This window comes from Rhinolophus hipposideros (genome assembly GCF_964194185.1).
Source record: "Rhinolophus hipposideros genome assembly, chromosome: 1".
Taxonomy (NCBI): Eukaryota; Metazoa; Chordata; class Mammalia; order Chiroptera; family Rhinolophidae; genus Rhinolophus; species Rhinolophus hipposideros.
Genome location: NC_138047.1, coordinates 22,203,182 through 22,216,161, shown reverse-complemented (window position 1 = coordinate 22,216,161; position 12,980 = coordinate 22,203,182). Strand labels below are relative to the sequence as shown.

The 12,980-nt window shown below is 46.4% G+C and overlaps 1 long non-coding RNA gene across 2 annotated transcripts; it reads left to right on the top strand.

Annotated features, from left to right (window-relative positions):
- The first annotated feature begins 1,223 nt into the window (after positions 1-1,223).
- Positions 1,224-12,254, top strand: LOC308502096. Of its 2 annotated transcripts, XR_013993991.1 has the most exons (5): positions 1,224-1,276; positions 5,883-6,025; positions 9,763-9,884; positions 10,575-10,645; positions 11,196-12,254. It is a non-coding gene; the product is annotated as an uncharacterized lncRNA (long non-coding RNA). The 2 variants fall into 2 exon arrangements; XR_013993992.1 differs by lacking the exon at positions 1,224-1,276 and having other exon boundaries at positions 5,755-6,025.
- The last annotated feature ends 726 nt before the right edge of the window (positions 12,255-12,980 follow it).

Below are 12,980 nucleotides of genomic sequence, written 5' to 3'. Positions count from 1 at the left end.
ACTCCAGATCTTTAGATTCTGACTTCTAGACCCTTCTCCCTATACCAGACAAGGGATTAGCCTATGAAAACATAAAGAGCCTGGGCACTTACAGCAAATTTGTCCTTGCAAGGCCAAAAAGATGAATTTACCCTTAAAGCCTGTTGAGGAGGAAAGGAAGCAGATTGGATGGAGGAAGAAGAGGTTTAAATGTACTTCATGCTCCAAATGAATTGTGCTTTCCCTGGGCCTTTTTGTCATTGGCTAAACTGCCCTGAGAACATTCAGGGGGCCTTGTAATAGAGATGAGTTTGGACTATTGTCGATCTCTCTTCCTTTATCTAAGCATTTTTTTGTAAATTTTTATTTATTTGAAGTGCGTTTTTCCAGGACCCATCAGCTCCAAGTCAAGTAGTTGTTTCAATCTAGTTGTGGAGGGCGCAGCTCATATTGACCCCTCTGGGGATCGAACCGGCAACCTTAGCGTTAGGAGCATGGCGCTCTACCCTGCTCAGCTAACCGGCCATCCGTATATAAGCATTTTGCATCATTGCAGTAAAACAATCCTGTTTATTTTAATGTGTAATTTATTCTTACCTCTCATTAAAGATTGGGAGACAAAATAGTCTAATAAAAAAACACGGGCTTTGGAGTACGTAATAATAATAACTCACTTTTACTGAGCTCTGACCATGTAGTAGGGACAGTTCTAAACACCCGACATGTACTGCCTCATTGAATCCTTGAGATAAGCCCTATCATTGTTTTATAGCGTAATGGGGTAACAAAGGTAGAGAGAGATTAAATAACTTGCCTGAGGTCACACAGCTACTAAGTAGGGGAGTCAGGATGTGAACTCGGGCAGTGGGACCCCAGAGCCCATGTGGTGTCAGGATACTGCTCAGCGTCTCTGAGCCTTAGGCTCCTCACCTGTACGATGGGGACAGTCCGTACCTTGGCAAGCAGTCTGTATTGAAATGAAAGGGAACATATGTAAAGCGCCCGGCACACAGTAGGTACTCAGATACTGGCTGCTTTATTGATCAGCCTACAGTGACCATGCTTGAAGCCTGCCAGTGTTTCTTCGAGTTAAAACTGGGGTGTGGATTGTGACAGTGTGTAGAGAAAGAAGCATCGTGGCGCACCTCTAACGAGCTCCGTGATGTTGGGGAAGTCCCTAAATTTCCCTGCACACGACTCTCGTTTGTGAGGTGGAGAGAATAATAGTAATACTTCTCTTACAGGGCTATTGTGTGGCTCAGATGAGACTATGTGACCACGCCTGGAATAGAGTGCCGTAAGTGTTAGCTCTTATTATTAAGGGTACGTTTTTGCAAAGGAAGGCGGAGGAGTGGCGATGTGAAAGCAGGGGTGGTGGTAGAAGACCCCCCTCCATTGGGGGAGCTATATCAGCACATTTTTTAAATTTGTCTCTTGATTAGAAAAAAAAAAAGAAAAAATTAGAAAATGCAGGTCTGTTGAATGTATGATTGGAAGAAGAGGGGTTTGACTCTAAAGCCCCCAGCAAAGGTAGCTGGAGCATGATCCAGTTTTATGTTCCAATCTCCCAAACCAGGCTCGTCCCTCTGGTGCTAAAACTTACGTATGCACAAAGAGGAGAAGGGGAGGAGGATGCAATGTATTGGTATCTCCCTGTTGCGACACCCCGAGGCCCTACACGTCTAGTGTGCCAGGTGTTGCAGGCCAGACTTAAATCTCCAGGCCTCGTGTGGGTGGGCCTGGAGGGCGGGTGGGGCAGACCCTAGGCCTAGCGCCAACCCTGAAGGGCCGTTTGTAACACAGCAAGTCCACACATCGTCCTCCCAGACGCTCCTCAGAGAATTTAGAGTGCTCGGGGACCTACACAATCGGCCAATGGCCCAGTGTTGGCAAGGGGTGGGATGTCATTCCGGCTTCTCTCTCTTTTTTTTAAAGATTTTATTGGGGAAGGGAAATAGGACTTTATTGGGGAACACTGTGTACTTCCAGGACTTTTTCCAAGTCAAGTTGTTGTCCTTTCAGTCTTAGTTGCAGGGGGCGGAGCCCACCATCCCTTGTGGGAGGTGAGGAGTTGAACCAGCAACCTCGTGGCTGAGAGCCCACTGGTCCCCGTGGGAATCAAACTGGCAGCTTTCAGCTTTAGGAGCACGGAGCTCCAGCCGCCTGAGCCACGAGGCCGGCCCCCAGCTTTTTCTCTTCTTTGGGGAGCACGTGCCAGCAGGTGGGCTTTAGTCGATGTCCAGAGCTCTGCAGGGCGGCCTCTGTGTGGCTGCAGACGTGAGAAGGAGACAGGACTGCCGTGAGGCACGTTCAGGCGTCTAGAAGTTGGCACAGCACATATCCTTGTGTAGAACAGAGCTCAAGTTGGAGAAAGTAGCACCTGTCACATGGTTTTGAGAGGCCACGCCAATACCCCTGAGATGCCCCCTGACATGTCCCCGAAGTGACGAGAAGGGATTTACGGTGGCTGCAGAATCCTACAATGGTACGCAGGGTCGGAGCCAGGGGACGACTTATGACTTCCATGTGAAATGTCTCGTTTGGGGTGTGTCCTTTGCCAGCAAGCAGAATCCCAACCCTCCTGTTGAGTGGTCACCAGAGGCAGAAGACCTTAAGGCCACCAGTGAGCAGCAATAGCAGGGGGTGGCCTCAGGACTCAGAAAGCTCAGCTGTGGCACCTGTGTTTGGTTTGGCTCACAAGAAGGGCAGTCTTTCTGCTCAGTGAACTCCAGGTGAAGGGCTGATGATCTAAGTCATATGGGCAAAGGTGGCCAGCAATCTGCCTTGCTCACCTGTCTATCGTCTTCCCACCTCTCATCGGCACCTCAGATAGGTCGTTTGTAGACGGCTTGAATTGGACGACAAGGCCAGAAATCCTTCTTGGCTACACCGGTTGGTCTCCATAGTTGTCTCTGTCACCTTCTCTTCCCGTCTTTATCCACTCTAGCACCTTTCTGGGGGACTCTAGTAAGTCCCACCGAACAAGCCACAGAACATGCTATGCAGTGAAAGGAAGGCCCAGCGAGGGAAAAACGGGAGAAATGAGAGGTGGTGTGCTCAGTGACTGCCAGGTGAGGAAATGCAGGCAGGGGCTGCGCACCTAACAATCCACCAGGTGACAGGGTAGATGACTGCTCCCTCTGTGCCCCCCAAACACTCCTGGAGGGTGAAAGTTACATCACCGAGATAGGAGGTAGGAATAAAAACACCTGTAAACGTTGCCACCTCCAGGGATGACGTTGCTAAGCCTCCTGAGCTTTGAATCTGGGTCCTGGACTTGACCTTTAGAAAGCCAGGGAGGGCGTGAGTGGCCGCAGGAAGGTGAGGGCTTCAGATGCTTCCCATCCTTGGGGAGCATTGAGCAGATTCTGGATCCTGGGCAGTAGGGCTTCAGTGACCCAGGAGCACTCTTGGGCTCCAGAAGGTGGCATGCCACCTAAACTTGAATGTGTCTGTCCCCTCAACGAGGCTGGCATCACACAGAACCTCCTGCTCAGAAGGGCTCTGCATTTGGTTAATGCTTTGCTGCTGCCCTCTTGAAAGCCTCGATTTTTCTTATTTAATACCTTTTCTATTGCAGTAAAAAAAAAAAATGACAATAGTATTTTACCATAATTAAAAATAAAACGCACACATCATAAAACTTGCCATTTTAAAGCAAACAATTCAGTGGCATTAATGACATTCACAATAATGCACAACCATCACCACTATTTCCAAAACTGGTTCCTCACCCGGAATAGAAACTCTCAACCCATTAATAATAACCCTTTATTCCCTTCTTCCCTCTGCCCCTGGTGACCTCTACTACACTTTCTGTCTGGGAATTTGCCTATTACTGGATATTTCCTATAGGTGGAGTCCTATAATATTTGTCCTTTTGTGTTCGGTTTATTTCCCTTAGCATACTGTTTTCAAGGTTCCTCTATGTTATAGCACATGTCAGAGCATCATTCCTTTTTATGCATTAATTATATTCCATTGTGTGTGTAGACTACGTTGCACTTATCCATTCCTCTTTTGATGGCCTCTTGGGTTGTCTCCACCTTTCGGCCATTGTGAAGAATGCTGCAGTCAGCATGAGTGTGCAAATGTCTGTTCAAGTCCCTGTTTTGAATTCCTTTGGCTATGTACCAGGAGTAGTATTGCTGGGTCACATGGTGACCCAAACTCTTTGAAACTCTTAGTTTTTGAACAAGGGATCCTGCATTTTCATTTTGCAGTAGGCTCTGTGAGTTATGTAGCTGGTCCTATTTCTCGGGGCCGTTGTCAGAGGATATCAAAGTCTAAGGCATATCCGAATGACCTCTCCCTTGGATGGCTCAGCGTGTGTCAGCCCTATAGCATCAGCAGTTAGCCATTACACCTGTCCTAGAGCACCACCTAGGTTTCCCATCCTCCTGTGGACAAACCTGGTTTACTTGTCTGTATATGTCATACTGTGGAAGGAGAATAATTTATTTAAGGTCATTGGCTTGAGGACAGAATCCATCGGTGTCCACGTAGCTCACTTACATTTACGTGAATGTGACCACGACCACGTAGTCTTCACTAAGGTGACCCGATGCCATGCTCTTTACCAGCATGATTTGACTATTGCAGAAATATTTGTGCAGGAAGAGAAATGATACAAATAGCTCTATTGTTTTAGGAACTCCCCCAAACCCACTTAAAACTTCTTATGTCTTCAGTAGATAGCACCAAATGACTAACTCACTTTGTTGTGCCCAAATCCCGGACCATTGTATCATGAACCTTACCCAATCCTAATCCATGGTACACTGAAATACCTACCTTACACCAGAGGAATATCCTGCATCTACCTTCCCAAATCGAAGACAGTCAAGACTGCCAAGTGTGACCTCCCTCCCCACCAAGAGCTTTGCCTTATCAAGAGGGTGTCTCAGTGGTATTTTATGGGAGCTCATATTAATAAGCTACAATCTTAACTTCTACACTATGCAGTTGCTCCAATCCTATTTCATCCAGTATCCATCCATCCATCCATCCATCCATCCATCCATCCATCCATTGATTTGTTGAGTGTTCACTATATGTTAGCCACCCTTATATACTAGTTTCATGATGATTGAGACAAATATAGCCCTCATTTGTATAGAACTCACCCTCTCCTTCACCCTTACATCACATTCCAGCTGCTAGGAAATGTGGGGACTAAGAGAGCCACTTTCAACTTGACTTCACTTGAAAATGGAGCTTTCTGCAGCAAACAAGCTGGATCCCTGCTTTTCAAATCTGGATCTCTGGACATTGTTACAGTGGAAAAAAAACCTTCCTCTATCCTCTTAGGTTCAGTAACCAGGGACCTGCAAATTCAATCAACAAAAGACAGATGAATAGGAGAAAAGGAATATGTTATTAATATTTATTAATATTTTATTTGCATGGGAGTTCACAGAAAAGAAATGAAGCTCAAAGAGATGATTAGACTTGACTTGGCTTATATGCCAAGGAAAGGGAGTTTGGGCTTCATGGACGATACATTGTGGAGCAGTAATTAAGGTCTGTTTGGGGAACTAATGGAAAATAAGGGTTATTTTAGAAAGGTCTGTTTATGCAAACTCATGTCAGTGACTACTCTCCGTATTGGTGGTAAGAGTCGCTCTGCTCTTGTTTGTACGGGAGAGGAGGACACCTTTACAAGGGAAATGGATGCCCTGCTTTTAGGAAGAAAAGGGGCAGAAAAGAAATCTTTCTGCATCTCGTTGACTCTCAGTTGCCTTCAGGTTAAAATAATCCTATGCCAAAGGGGCATGTTTTGGGGTGGCATTTCCTGACCCCCTTCAACTTGACCTTTAGAAGGCCAGGCAGCAAGGTGTTCTTAGAATGAATTTGTCAGTCAGAAGGATTACTGACTTGTCAGTACTATGCTTCCTTACCAGGGCTTAGAAGCCACGAGGCAGCCCAAGGCTCACTAGCCTCGCCACTTTCAGGCCCAGCACCCAGTTGGTGAAATGTCCCATCAGCACGACACCAGCACTGGAGAGTCCCCAGAGGAATATTTCCAGGATCTGTGATCAGTCGGGTAAGTAAGGGGCCCTATCAGAGGCTTTGCCAAGAGATATGACCTGCCAAACCGGTTTGTAAAGCAGCTCCGGCAACATTGGGGTAACTGTTGTGTTTCTGGATGAATACAAATCTGGATGCTCAATTCTCTCCATGTTTGGTTTTCTTTGAACTTAAGAAGAGCTTTCTCTTTTCTTCCCTTTTTTATCTTTTTTTGCAGCTGGCTTTTAGATATGCTCCCGCAGTCTATTTATCTTGTGAGCTTCCGAAGGCACACGCTCCCCTTCCCCTCCCGTGGCTCCTTCCCCATCTGATTACATCTTTCCTTGGTAATGGGGTTTTGACCAGCCCTTTGTGTAATGCTAAGCCACAATGGGACAAGAAGATTCTCTCTCTCTCTTTTTTTTATCGGGTGTGTTTATTTCCTGAGCTCGTTTTGTAAGTGTGCCTCTTTCTGATTTTGCTCCTGGTCAGGAAAGGGGCCCAGGATTCAGGGAGAAGATTAGATGCCCTGGTGTAGCAATTGGTCTTTAAAAGAAAGAAGCAGAAGTTGATCACGTGCTGAAGCTCAGGGCCAATGCAGAGCTGCCTCCCAAGAGGCCAATCAATTTCAATTAAGAAGATGAAAAGCCCCGAGCACAGAGAGGCCCGCCACAGGCTTCTGAATGCCATCCGTGCCCCTCCAGGAGCCTGAAAGCAGGCAGTGGGCCCCAGAAGGGCCGGACGCGTCCTCTGGGCCAATGTCAGGACAGCAGTGAGGGGGTGAATGCAAAAGGAGAAGCAGGCTGAAGGGGCTCAGTGAGGCTTCACGGGGTCCTATTGGCATTTAGGGCAGGACTGACCTCAGCGTCCTCTACCCCGTTAGGTATCCAGACCCAATCCAACCAGATGCCCCCACACACTTCCCGGGGCAGAACCACCCAGCCCCCATGCCTGGAAGCTGCCTCTGATCTGCTCTCTAGGGGAGGGCAGGCCTTCTCTGGCTCCTGAGTGCAGAGCTCGTTGCCCTGGTCTGTACCCACCTCCTCACTGGGCATCACAGAGGATCTGGATTCCAAGTGCTTACTTCCCTCACTGCTGGGCATCCTAGAGCCCAAACCACCGAGGGCAAGGGCAGGGGTCAGAGGAGGAGGCCTGGTGGAGGAGAGGGGCTGGGCATCAAACAGGTCCCGGGCTGGGCCCGAGTCAGCATGTGACCACCCTGTGCTTGTTTCTTTTTAAGACTGGTTGACACGCTAGGGCATCCAGTCTGCACCCAGGAATCTAAGGGAGCCTCGCTTTCCATGTTTGTACAAAGGGAGGTGCCACCCACCTCACAGGAGTTGCCAGACTCACAGTAGGTACCATATAAATGTAAAGTGAGCGATAGCCCCCAGCTACACTCCTGGCCGTTCTATGATGGTGGCACTGGGCAGACAGGAGAGGCAGGGCAAAAATTACACTCAGCTCCCCAGATCTGGTGACTTTTGTTCAGAAGTCAATAAATCAATAATATTATGAGGATTTAACAAATGTGCTTTGTCCACTGTAAGTGCTGTGCAAATACGGAGGGTGTCGCAGGAAGGGCGTTGGAGAATGGGTCCATAGGAGGAGTTTGCAGGGGTGTAGGGAGGGGCAAGGGCTGGAAGGAGGGAGGATACTCCAGGGAGGGGGTAACCGGAGACCTACACAAACCACAGGTACTTGCTGGGCAGGAAAGAGAAGTGGGCCGGTATGCAGCGTTGTGGGCAGGAGCAACTACACGGGAGTGCAGGCTTTCCTGGAGAACTCCAGGAGGCTTAAGCCACTGGTCACCTCACCAGCCCTGGGGCGAGGTCCTCTCTAGGGGCTGACTGTTGTGTCTTTTCCTTCTTTCTGTGGCTTATCCTGTGGCTATTTTCCTATTAACAGGACGGCCTGGGGAATGCAGGGAGCAGAGGGGAAAGTTAGATTCGGGCCATCTGGCTGCTTGTTTGACCCCAAAACCCTGTGGGGGGCCTATAGGGTGGTTCATGGACTTGCCCATGGTCACCTTAGTTGGTGTCAGGGCTGGGCTACTGCTGTCCTACTACCCTCCCCACCCCGCCGCCGCGAGACCCGAGGGCCTAGTCTTCTCCCTGGCCTCCTGCTCCCAAGAGAATTGAGCAATGAAGGACTGCAGGATGAGGTTTGTTGTAACGAGCTTGGATGGCTGCTCAACTCTGAGAGCATCTGGATCTTTTTCTAGAACAAGAACAAATGTCTTGTGTGGATTCCATTATATAAAAATGGTCTTTTCTGATACAGGTTTATTATACAAATGTGGGAAAATGGAACTTACATTTATACTGATGAGGAGAAAACTATTGCTGTAAGGAGCTTTAACTTGCTAAGGAATAAGTAGGAGAGTGTCCGAAAGAAACCCCAAGTGGAGCTGGGCCCAGCTTTGTGGATGGGACCCTGAGCTCCAGTCCTTCCATCCTGAGGTAGAACCCTGTGGGGTGGCCGGCCAGAAGGAGGCATGAGGGCATGGTGTGGCCACCACATCAGCAAGTAGGAGGAACATGAGGTATGCTGTGTCTTGGGACCTGCCTTCAAACACAGCACCTTGTATGGGCGGGTTTGTGTCCTGCAGAACTGGCTTTGTCATGCTATGTCATGGGAACCCAGGTCAACTTTGATAACTTTGAAGAAATGCTGTCAGTGGAGCTAGCGCCAGACAGCAGGAAGCTTTGCCCAAGCCACGCTCTTTGGGTTGTCAGAAGCAGAGCCAGGGTCTCAGTCCATTTGGGGGGCCATAACAGAATACCACAGACTGGGGGACTAACACGACAGACATTTAAAGAGCTCTGGAGGCTGAAGTCTGAGATCAGGCCCATTTGGTTCCTGGTGAGGACTCTCTTCCTGGCTTGCAGAAGGCCGCCTTCTCACTATGCCCTCTCATGACAGAGAGAAAGCTCTGATCTTTCTTCCTCTTCATATAAGGGCACTAATCCCATCCTAAGGGCCTGACCTTCATGACCTCATCTAAACCTAATTTCCTCCGAAGGGCCCTACTTCCAAATTCCGTCACATTGAAGGTGAAGGTCGAGGCTTCGACATAGAATGTTTTGTGGGGAGGACACAAACATTCAGTCCATAACACCTGAGCTCTGTGCTTCTCCATTATCTCTGTCTCCTCAGTCAGTAATACTGGTCTCTAGGCAGCGCTTCTCAGACTCTCCATGGGAGAGGACCAGTTTTTCCTTATTTGCAGTAGAGTATGATGTATGATGAGAAAAGTGAAATTATTCCATAAAAATGATGTTCAAAATACAAGCTCATTTCTTTTTTAATTATTAGGATCCACCAACATAGTGTTGGTGTTAAATTGGTATCAATGTTTCTGAATGCTCACCATCACCTCTGTATTCATCTCGCCGTGGAGCAGTGACCAAGCCTTTGGGGGTCTCCCATGTAGACAACCCTTGGAGTGACACTGTTCTAGGGCCCCATGAGAGCATTCAGTCAGCCCCATGGCAATGGGACACTGAAGCTTCTGGAGACAAGATGTCATGTGCACTGGACCCAGTGGATACCGGAAACTATTGGTAGTACCAAGCCCTACATACACTGTGTCTTTTCCTACACATTCATACCTGTGATAAAGTGTAACTTATAAGTTGGGCACAGTAAGAGGCTAACAACAATAACTAATAATGAAATAGAACAATTATGACAATGTACTGTAATGAAAGTTAGGTGACTGTGGTCTCTCTCTCTCTCTCTCTCTCTCTGATAACTGATCTGATAACCAAGATGGCGACTAAGTGACTAAGGTGGGGAGCGTCTACAGTGTGGAGACGCTGGACGAAGGGGTCATTCCCGTCCTCGGTGGATGGAGTGGGATAGCACAAGATTTCATCACGCGGCTCAGAATGGTGTATACTTCAAAACTTATGAATTGTTTCTTTCTGGGATTTTCCATTTAATATTTTCAAATCTTGGTTGACTGCGGGTTAACTGAAACTGTAGAAATTGAAACTATGGGTAAGGAGGTATGACTGTAATTGCATTCTGTAGTGGCACAAGTGCAGGCCTTAGAGTCAGAGTCTGGAAGACAAATCTATCGCCCCAACTTGTGAGCTATGTGAATTTGGGGTTAGCTCTTAACCTGTCGGTACCTCAGTTTCTCCATCTAGCAAATGGAGATGATAATATCTTCCCTCAGGGTGGTCGTGAAGTTTAAATGAGTTCATGCCTGGCAAGCACTTAGCACAGTGCGTTGTTCCTCTCTGTTCCTCCTTCTTCAGAAAAAGACTCAAGTTAGGGCCCGGTGAAGAGACAGGCCTGCTCCCCGGGGGAGAGAGTAGCATAGCTGGGAGCTTTACAAGAACAAAGGAGCCTCTTTCTCAGAATCACTGGATGTTAGAACAGAGTGTCTGGGTGGGTGCAACCCCTGGGAAGATTTCCCAGGCAAGAGAACTGGAGAGAGAAAGGTAGGATGTCAACCCAATCTCTGACCAGTTGACCAGAAGGCTCAAATTTCAAATCATGCATTAAGATTTGCTGTGGGAGGAAGCCCTGACCAAGGACGAGCCTGAAGCTTTGCATTTCTCGTTTCTCCACAGTAGCTGAGATAAACATGAGACTTATGAGCACCTAACAACTCGTGTGTCTGCGATTTCTGGGCTGTAGCACAGTAAGCCTCACCGGTACCATTTTGGGGCAGTGGGCTGCATGTCAGGAGACCTGGGGTCTCTGACTGGTCTCTGATAAAGTGGCAGCAAAGGCCTCTGATTAGTCTGCTGAGGCTGCCATAAAAAAGTTTCACCGATGGCATGGCTTAAACAACAGAAATTTATTGTCTCACCGTTCTGGCGTCTGGATACAGGCCCACTCTGTTGACTCATTTTAACTTAATTATCTCTTTAAAGACCCTATCTCCAAATACAGTCACATTCTGAGGTCCTGAGTGTTAGGGCTTCACCATGAATTCTGGGAAGGTGGGAGCAGTTCAGCCCATAACAGCCCTTTCCTGAACTGGTCTCAATTTCATGAGCAGTGAAGTAAAGGGTGAGCTATGATCCCCCAGATTCCTCCTGATTTTAAGTAGATTAAGACTCATTGTAGCACTGCGCATCAACCTTCCAAATGCAGCTGAGTGTGTGACTGAGGCCACGTAATCCTTCCAGGTTAAAATTTATTTATAAAGCACAGATAATGAAAATAACATCTATTTATCTCCCTAGGTGTTCGGAGCCTTCTGTTATGGTTGCAGCAAAGATGCATCGAGAAACCAAACAAATTAGGCCTTAGGACAGACAACTCAGAGGCAAATCAACCACCACAACAAAGAAACAAGCTTTCAAAACCAACGAGAGAAGACAAGATTATAATGCCTTCTAACAATGTTGCTTTAATGATGCAGTGCACGGGCACGACATTAGAGTCTATTGATTCTCTTTGAGATCTAATAATATGCTTTATTCAGATCTCATTCACATACCTCTTTCTTAGGAGCTGAAATTGGCCAGCTACAAACAATTGGTTTTGCTGTCCTTTGAAATCACAGAAGTGGACATGTTTTAGAACACAAAAGATACCGAGCTTCCTTTGGGAAACGAGGCATAGTTGGAAAAAATATTTCACCTGGAAAAATTGAAAGCATGCCTAACTTTAGATTTATTTGATGACAAAGTCTTTCTCGGGGCTAATCTGTTTTAGAACCTGTTCCTATTGGCACCAGTGAACCAATAAAAAATCCAGAAGGAAAGAAGGAGTATAATAACAATTCAGAGAAATAAGGTTGTTCATTTTTTTTAAAGCATTGAATTAATGTTTACACCACTGACTCAAATTATTTATACATGTGCTATGGGTTTTGCATCTCTAGAATTTGTTAGCATTCAGAGTATGATAAATGTACCTGACTTACTTATGAAAAATCATCTTGAGAAAGATATTTTCCAGTGGGAAATATGTAGATGATACATGGTGGTGCTTTACTGAAACTGTTCTTTGGGTGTTCAGCCAGAAAAACTCCGCAGAAGAAAGAGGGGGTGGGTTTTTAGATGTCGCTGTGGATGGTTAAGAGTTTCCGCTTTGGGGCAGTGTTATAATGCTCATCAAATGACTTTACCTGTGAACCTCATTTTCTTCAACTCTAGAGAATAGGTTTCAAACTCAGGGTTTTTGTAAATATTTAATGGGACAATGTATGCAGAAAGATCTGTGTGAGCCCTCCCTGGGTTCAGAATCTGGTAAATGTCAGTTTTTGTATTATTATTATTAATTATTATCATTGAGAATCTTTGCATGTTTATACTTCATTTGTGGAAAAATCACAAAAGGATTAAAGTTTTTGGAAAACAAAAGTATCCCTTAGGTTCCCTTGGCATGTGTGTTCTCTATCCTGTTCTAGGAAGGGATGTTAACAAGTTAACAAGCATTAGCGAGAGTGTGGAGAAATGAGAACCCTCCTACAATTGCTGGCGGGAATGTAAAATGGTACCGACCCTTTGGAAAACTGCTTGGTGGTCCCTCAAATGTGAAACAGAGAGTTATATGGCCCAGAAATTCCACTGTTATGTATATACCTGAGAGAATTGAAAACATGCATCCATACAAAACCTTGTACACAAATGTTCATTGCAGCATTATTTACTATTGCCAAGAGATGGAAACAACTCCCGTGGTCTATCAACTGATGAAATGGACAAAATAATGTGGTCTATCCATGCAGTGAAATATCATTTGGCAACAAGTAGCATCAAAGTGCTGATATCTGCTACAATGTGGATAGACCTTGAAAACATTAGCTAAACATAAGAAACTAGTCACAAAGGCCACAATATGGATGATTCCATGTATATGAAATTTCCAGAACAGACAAATTCATAGACGGGACTTAAGTAGTGGTTGCCTGGGGCTGGAAAAGGGTGCAGTCATGGGGAATGACTGCTAATGGGTGCAGGGTTTATTTTTGGAATGATGAAAAATGTCTGGAATTAGATAGTGATGGTGGTTATGCAACT